Below are 9,722 nucleotides of genomic sequence, written 5' to 3' on the forward strand. Positions count from 1 at the left end.
TGTGTGTATTATACATTTTTAGAGCATTGTTCACTATGTTTTTCCCGTCCTCATCCACAACTCGATTTCCAGGCAGTGGATCCAGAAAATAGACGGTCTCCTTCTTTGCTCTCACAATGATCAAGACCCAATGACGGTTGCACAAAATAAATATAAAGGTTAAACAGTTTTATATGCAGTGCATCATACAAACAAAATCCTGTTAAGGAGACTAACCCTAGATTGTAAGGCATCAGGAAAATCTGTTCACCATATGTTTTTTGAAGTCGACTGGCTACGACACGTGATCTTTCAGTTAATGAACCAACGTTGGCACTAACTAGAGCAGGGTCGATAAAGCCAACCATGTTCACCATATTTGCAGCTTTCAAACTATCAAATAGGCACCTAAATATATGAAATGAAACCATGAGTGTTTTTTTTTTCCAACATAAAGGAGAGTGTGAAATGAATATTTGATAAGGACAAACCTCATATATACTGCAACCACAGTAGCCCCAATTTCTTCCATGCCAGCAAACTGTGTAATATCTTCATGTAAGACGAAAGTAGTACGATCTTCACCAAACACCTCCTTCTCAATCGTAAAGGTCATAGTCTTCTTGATAGGACCCGACCCAAATTCCACTTTGGAATCCGAGCCGAACCCTGTGCGTATTCGACACCTGGCAAGTGCCGAGCACAAAAGACCTAATTGCCCTTCTAGTCAAATTTTAACTAAATCTGGGGTTTGACTTTTACTGAAAAACTCAGCATAGTCTCCCCTACAATTAGACCAATCCCAAGATTACACCTGTCAAACATGTATAAGAATATACACCAACTGCCAGCATACAAAAATTTACGTACTAACAGTTAGACAAGTATACTAGGGCAATATCAGAGCTTTACACAGATTAGATTACAAGTATAAAATAATTATACAAGACCCTATGTTGTCAAGGAAATGTAGCGGAAGATGGGCTCGGCCCAGTGGTGGCGCACTGACGCACGACTACTGCCTGGGGGCGTAAAACATTGAAAAGGTGAGTGGACCAAAAACAAAGCTTTAGAAAAATAGTATAAGAACATACTAACCCCACTGTAAAATCAGTTATATAAACTAAATCATTTCTTATATATATATATATATATATATATATATATATATATATATATATATATATATACTTGTACTGGGATCACTGCATTCATATTTATATCTATATATACGTATATAGCGTCAATCACACACTTGATTAAAACATTAAGTCCTTGAAAATATTGAAGACAACTTTAAATCTACCACCTAGGTGTACCCATTTATTGTTCCGTCAATTCCATATAATCAGTCAATTCCTTAGTTCCGTCAATTTCTTATGTTTCCGTCAATTCCTCTATAATCCGTCAATTCCATTCTCGTGCCACCGGAGTGACACATTCTCGCAGGTCTCGGTGACGCAAGGTCCACCCAAACCGCAATCTCGCAGGATTCAGGGGACACTAGGTCAACCTAATCTGCAATCTCGCACCTCACGGTCCGGGCGTCCCCGCAACTCGTGGGGCAATGTCAAGCATGCTGACCTAACCGAAGGCAACAGGATGTCCGTCGACATCATTATAACTGACGGCAACATATTTATCGAAGGCAACCTTAATTAATCTTGGGTACCTGTGGTGGTTTCTAAGAAAATATAGTTATAGAAAAGTTATTGAGAAATGAGATGAGTTCTTATTTATCTCTAAACTCTACTACCATTTTATCTATTAAATATCTAAAACTCTGGTATGCCATAATCTCTAGGCACTCTCAACTCAGCAGCATATAAAATAGAACATATAAAAGCAATAAATCAAGCTATTAAACCTCTGATTAATGAATAAACTCATTCAAGATCAAATAATGAGATTAAATTGCATAAATTCATTTATGAAAACAAAAACGTCCACTCACAGGTGCTCTGAGCTAGCTGGACCTTTTGAAGGTCCCTCCTGCGGGTCAACTGGTGCCCGGGTGCCTGTATAACCATCATAATATTTTATTAAAAACTCTGCTCAGTAATATATGTTAAATTAAAAATCCTGACCCCCGGCTCCTAAATGTGTGTGCATCACTTTAAAGGTCATTCCTATGCCCATACTAACTTTCCTCTCAAATGGCACGACTTAGAAATAACTCGGGACTCAAAAGCGATAAAGTCCCCAAAAGTCAACTCGGGACCCAGTGGGGTCCACGAGCTCAGAATTTCGATCCGATCATTCCTAGAGGTATCAACAAGCCTAGGACACATGTCCTGAAAGTTTGGTCTCGATCGGACGGTCGGATTGCTCACGATTGCACGATCGGACAGACGAACGATTTTCCGTAAACCTAGCCCTAGGCTTGGCTTTCTCGGAGCATCCGGGACTCCGATTTACCATCCGTCGAAACCTACACGATCCTTAAAATACCAGATTGACATACTCTAGTTTGGCTATGGTCCAACGGTCCGAACGTATTGAACCCGGAAATCGCACACTATGCGAGATCCGTTCGGGGTTCAAACGTTATCCGAATTGAGATCCGCGAAATCCTACGCGCTCGTGAGGACACGAGAATTATTCTAGGACCAAGAGTGGCTCCTGTTACCTAGCCCACGCACCGCCCACGTGCCGGCAGAGCGTGGGTGTACCTAACAATTTTCGGTGACCGGATTTTCTCCAAATCGTCGGCCCAAACTCCTATCCTAGGTAATACACCCTATTTGGAACCACTTTTATTCTTGGACTATGGCCAAACAGTGGCCAGAAGTGGCTGAAACTAAGCTCTGAAAGTTGGCAGAAACTCAACCCTTCAAACCTTGAAATCTCTCAAAACCTACCCAACCATCAGCTAGAACATGAAAATCAATCGAAAAACCATACCTAATTCGTCCAATTTGGTGGCCGGAGGAGGGAGAACAAGAGAGTTGAAATTCGGAGAAAAATCAGCCAAATTCGAGCTGTTTCCGGTGGCTGGTGCTGTCAACGGAGGTGGCGCAGGTTAGGGGTGCGACGGCGAGGTCCGGCTGGCGTGTGGGGTCTGGTCCGGTGGGCTAGGGTGGTCGGCTGGGTGGTTATGGTGCTGCGGCTGGAGCTGCAAAATAACAGGGGGGTTATCGCGAGAGAGAAAGGGAGAGTGAGGAGAGAGAAAGGGAGAATCTGATTTTTATATCTGATTTTCCAAAATTACTATTTTTGCCTATTTTCGTAATTTGCTCGTATTTTCTTCATTACAAGTCTGATTCGAGTCCACTACGTGTCTACAGACCCATTTCGTCGCGCTCTACGCAATGGTATAAGTGGATTTCCAAAATTCATTCCCGGTTAAAAAGCCAACTTCAAACCTAATAAAATATTCTAGGGGTAGTTTAGTCTTTTCCTCTATTAAATTATTAATTAAATAATAATTAAGGTCTGGGTTGTTACACTTCTCCTGAGGCTTTAGTGTCGTTTCCGCATAACGACAAAGTAAAGAAGATGGCAACTCCAGCTTTGAATAATCTGGTACTTTAGTATTCTGTTTGAAGAAATAAAGCAACATAAAGTGATGTGGTAAATCAATAAACACGACGGTTTAAATAAAAAAACGTCGTCTGAAAATAAGTTACACGACGGGAAAAAAATACCGTCGTAATGAATAATTTATTACGTCGTATAAAAAAACCGACGTCTAATTCAAATGCAAAATTTATAGATAATGAATTTACCTTTTGAATTTGCTTTTCTCCAACACTGGATTGCTGTTTTAATAAATAAAGAGATATATATATATATATATATATATATATATATATATATATATATATAAGAAAGCTTGTATAACAATTTAAACATTCAATTAAAAAAACTGCCGTGGAAATTTAAAACAAACGACAGTTTAAAGAAAATATCGAAGTCTGAAAATTGAAAAACAAATGAAAAAGGCAAAGTTATGAGAATTTACCTATTCATCTATCTTTCCTTCTATCTTTCCTTCTATCTTTTCTACTATCTTTTCTACATCCCCGGATTTCTATTTTAAGAAATAAAGAAATATATAAATGACATTGTACAAAAAGTAAAAAAAATTAAATAAACCGTCGTGGTAAAGCATAACAGAAGACGGTATGTAATAATTACAGACGTCTAAATATCATTAAACGACGGTAAATAATAAACCGTCGTCTAAATCACATAAAATTTTTCAGAAATTCAGATTCCAGAGAGTACCAGCCTTTTTTAGCAGAAACACATATAACAGGAATTGCAGAGAAAAAGAGTGAGAGAGAGAGACAGAGAGACAGAGAGACAGAGAGAGACAGAGAGACAGAGAGAGACAGAGAGACAGAGAGTGGGATTGTCTAAGTGAAGATAGCTTGTAAAACAAGTAAACTAAATACTACAATAACTCAATCCTTTCCACCGTCGTGGTATGAAACACAAACGACGGTTTATTAAAAAATGCGTCGTGGTATAACTTTTAAACGGCAGTAAATGTAAACCGTCGTTGTTTTTTAATTTGAACGACTATGATTCACAATAACGACGTCTAATGGCTTTTTGAAAAACAAAGAATTCAAAGTTCTGAGACGTTACCATTTCTTCCAGCTTTTCCCCATTCTTGGCAGTATCCTCCTCAAACTGTAGGGCTCTAACATCAAGAGCCCCAGAGCAGCTTTCTTTGTCCGACATTGGATTTTTGGGACTTTACCCTTGGATTTGACCGGGGTTAGTATTCAGTTTCAGCATGCTTGGATCAAAATTGGGGATGAGTTTGGAAAGTTGACTCAGCAAATTTTCCCTCTCATCTTCTACTAATTACTTGGTTCTAGCCTCCATCTTTAAAGTCTCTTCTCTTGATCTAGCCTCCATTTTCAAAGTCTCTTCTTGAAGGACAAATCGGCAAACCTTACCTTTTGTTGTCTAGGTAAATGGAAGTATTGCCTAGGGGAAATCCCAGCCCCTACCCCACTAACTCTTCCTGGATGCTCAGGACCCAAAGCCAATGTCAACAGATCATTACTTCCTGACACAGTAAGAGCGCCTTCAGAGACTTGTTTTTGCAAATCATCCTAACACAAAGACATAATAAAAAGTCAGCATAAGAAAACACACGACGGTTATTTATAAAAAATCGACATAATATAATATTTCACACGACTCAATAACATAACAATCGACGTAATATAATATTTTAGACGACGCTACCTAACTACCGACGTGGTTAATTTATTAAAACGACATCAATAATAAACCACCGACGTCTTATGATATAATTACAAAAAACAGAGTAGTGATTCCAGATTCAGACCTTTAACGACGTGTTTTAAAAAATTTTGACGTAGTAATATTTATCACACGACTCAAAAATATAATAGAAGACGTAATAAGACTTATCACGGCAATACAGTTTAATAAAAATTTAAAACAGAGTGAGTAGGCTTACAATTAATTTTGCTTTCTCTACAGCCTTTGGATCCGGGATGTTACCATGTTTGTCTTCTCTAGCTTTCTTCCATAAGGTAGATCGATCAATATCTACCCCGGGCATGGTTTCCACCAAGTGATCCCCCAAACCATCATATCCTTTTCGAGACAATCGATGATTGTACTCAAGTTTCTACCTCCTCTGTGATTGTTCAAAATGCACAGACACAAATTTTTCAGATAACCTTGAAGCTACAAAGGCATCCCAGTCAGCTTTCTCTATGAATTTGTATATTTCAGGGGGTTACCTTAATTTCTCCTTCTCCTTGATGAATGGAAGGATATGATGCCTCGTTAGTGTAGACTTGAAATCCTTCCATTTCTTGGCAGCAGAAGATAACACCATTTTCTTGCCCCCTTGACCAACCACAAAAGCCATGTCAACGGCTTCCCAAATCTGCTCTTTTATATCCTTGGATATTTCAACCCATTTCCTGTCCACAAGTGGGACTCTGGAGCGTGCCAACACACCAATGTAGGACTGCATCTCAGTATGTGCAGGGCCATATGCTTTCCCCTTTTTATTGTACTCAACAACAGGCTTGATTTTCTGAAATTTTCTCTTCACAACACGGGGCATTGTGCTTATACCTCGACCTGACTTTGGCTCCTCAGAAAATGTTGTCGTGTTGCCTGGTTCTGTCTCAGCAGATGAAACAAACTTCATCTTCTTCGAGGACTTGGCTTGAGGATTTACAACTCTAAGCTCCATACATTCATTTTTTTTCAAGCCAGAGTCTTTACTTTGGGATTGAGAAAAACTATGGTTACAGACAAATCAAACCTGCAAGTGAAAATATTTCAGTGAAATTAAGAAAAAACACGACGGTTATTTATAAAATCCGACATATTAGAATATTTCAACCGACGTAAGAACAAAACAATCGACGTAATAATAAATTTTCACGACGGTAATTAACCACCGACGTGATTAAATATTACAACAACGTTAATAATAAACATTCGACGTGGTATTGAAATTAAAATGACGTAAATAATAATATACCGTCATCTCTACCACAGAAAAACAAATTAGGAAAAACGTAAAATATTTTCAACAGAAAAATAATTAAAATGATTTTCAAAACAAAAACCATTGTTCAGAGAAATCAAACCTGCGATGAATATATCCTAAAAAATCAAATACAAAAAAAGAAGATCATTTTAAAAAACAACGAAGAACACTTTCACACGACGCTAGGATGACTGACGAACCGTCGTGGTCTATAAATCTAACCACGTAAATAACAAGCCACCGTCGTCTTATTTAGTTGAAGTAAAAGAAACAGAGTAGTGTTCAAACTTGGAAACTTTCCTTCTTTGCAGGGACAGATCCGGGAATTTAAAATGAGGTGCACTAAATTTAGGTACTAAGGCCATCTCCAGCCATAGGGCTAAATGTAGTCCAGGGCTAAAAATTTAGCCCCCCAAAATATTAATTTTTTAAAGAATAGTGCAGGGCTAAATTTTTCCATCTCCAGCCATGCAGGGCTATATTTTAGGATCCTTCATATTTTATTATTTTGAGAAAAACTATGGTACAATACTCATACATTCCACACTATATATTATTTAATTTAATTAAACTACTATTTAGAGACAATATTCCATAATTTTTTGGACTATGATTTTCGAGTGACACGTGTCGATCCAGGAACAACTATCCATATTTCATATTAGATTTTTGTCAACGTGGCACCTCTTATCTTCATCTTCAAATGTCAATAAATGGAGTGTTTTCGATTCAATATCTCACAACATCATCTCATTCCTTTGTAATTCCTATATTCTTCTACACTTTTTCAACCAATTCTACAATGGATTCCGACTGGGGTTCTAGTTCCAACTTGGATTCTGAATGGGAGGAGCGTAGACGCCAAATGATGGAAGAAAATAAATTTGTAGGAAATGAGTGTAGAAAATATTTGACAACAAGAAAGAGTGGAAAGTTGTGAATAAGTAGAGAATGTGATAGAATTTGTAAGAAATGTGGAATGAAATGAGTGGGAGAGGTATTTATAGACAAATTTTAGATTTTTAAAATTTAAAATTTAATAAAAATAAAGCCAACAAAGGCAATTATATAAATAAATAAATAAATAAAAATAGGAATGGTTTCAAGGGTCTGACCTCCAACGGTCATGACCCAAAATTTTTTATAATTTTTTTAAACAACACCAAACATCTAAAAACATGAAGACATTTGAAAAAAAATAAAACAAAACAAAAAAAAGGATGGGTTCAATGTTTCAGCTCCAACGGTCATCAATAAAAAAATTTATAATTTTTTTTCAAACAACACTTGAAAGATTTGAGGGTCTGACCACATTTATTTTTATTTTTATTTTTAAAAAAAGGAGTGGGGTAGGTCTGACCAACGGTCATTTACCAACATTTTTTTATAATTTGTTTCTCACACAGTACGAAGTGACTCAAAATGGTAAGGGTCTGACCACATTTATTATTTATTTTTTTTATTTTTTTTTTAAAAGCAAGTGGGGTAGGTCTGACCCTGCTTTTTATACATTGTTTCTCATACAATACGAATTAGACATTCAAAATGGTCCAGCATTATTTAATTGGGTTCTTGAAAAGCACTTGTGTGGGTCCCATTAGAAATTTGGCCTAGCCCAAAGTTGGGCTATATGTGGCCTGGTTGGAGGGCTATAGGGCCAAATGTGGCCCTCCAAATTTGGCCAAACTTTTGTTTAGCCCACGACTGGAGATGGTTTTTGTATTATTTTAGGGCCAAATTTGGGATATAGCCCATGGCTGGAGATGGCCTAAGTAGATAGAAAATTTAACGATACCATGTGATTTCATTGATAATTAATATATATATATATATATATATATATATATATATATAGAAATTCTCTTATGCGGACATCCGGACGTTATTATCGTGCGGACGCCGTGTATTTTGTATTACCCCTCTCTATTTTCCTGCCTGTTTACAATGGGATCCGCACGATAATAACATGCGGACATCCGGATAAGAGAATAATTGTATATATATATATATATAGCAAGAACAATAAAATCAATTACAAATCCTATTTGATAATTCATAACTCATAAACTAAAACTGATGCCCCAATTGCAAATCCTAATTGATACTTCATAAACTCCAAAAAAATTCCTCAAATTAAAGCATCAAGAAATTGAGAGAAGCTTACATGGCGAATATAGAAACGTGGTTCACTTGAATTAAGTCTTGAAGGTGAGTGCAGCAGCAACAAGAGCCTTTTTTTTTTCCCTCTACATGTTAGGGTAGGGTGGTGCTTCTACTTCTTTTTTTTTTTTTCTTCTACATGCTGTGTGTGAGTTTTTTTTTTTTTTTTTTTCTCTTATTTTTTTTTTGCTGTGCTGTGTGTGAGTTCCCCCACACCCCATCTAGATGAGGATAGGTTATTTAAATTGGGTGAGATAGGATTTTATTTTTTTGGCTAGAAAAAAGAAGCCACTTGGGCTATAGCCCGGGCACCCCCTCCCCCCCTTCCTTTTTCTTTTTATTGACTATGAGGTTAGGTTATGGGTGAGCCTAGGATTTTAATTTTTTTGACTGGAAAAAAGAAGCCACCTGGGCTATAGCCCAGGTTTGCCAAACTATAGGTCCGTCCCTGCTTCTTTGCCTGCAAATTTTATCAAACTTGGAAAGAAAAAATGTAAAAAGATTTAAAAAAATGAAAATGATATGCGCATGCAAAACAGGAACAAAAATAGTGAGAAATGCTTACCCTTTGCGTGCAATGAAAGTTTTCTCCTGGAGTTTGGTGTTTCAGTTCAGACGAAGGTGAAGAGGAGAGGAAGACGAAAAGTTTTCTCTCGGAGATAAGCTTGAAAGTTTGAAACAGCGCTTTGAGAATGAAAAATGAGAGAAGCTTGAAAGTTTTTCTCGGGTTTGGAAATAGTACAAGTGTAGGTCAGGTAGGCGAAAAGTTTAAAATATTAACAGACCATTTCATAAAACGACGCTATTAATATAATGCGCCCTAGTATGCAACATTATACGGCGCTATAGGTTTACACCGCCCTATTACATTAGTTTCCACGACGCCTGGTTTTAAGTAAATGCCGTTTTTATATCCAATTACACGACGCAAGTTTCTTCAAAAAGATATATCCCATCATTTTCAAATTTACCCAACGACCTTATACTCAATAATAACGATGTGAAAATATACCACGTCGTTTTAATTACGCATACCGACGTGTAACTTTTTTAATTACACAATAAATTAGTTTTCCAAAAA

The sequence above is a fragment of the Prunus avium genome, chromosome 6, assembly GCF_965620075.1.
Source record: "Prunus avium chromosome 6, drPruAviu1.hap1.1, whole genome shotgun sequence".
Taxonomy (NCBI): domain Eukaryota; kingdom Viridiplantae; phylum Streptophyta; class Magnoliopsida; order Rosales; family Rosaceae; genus Prunus; species Prunus avium.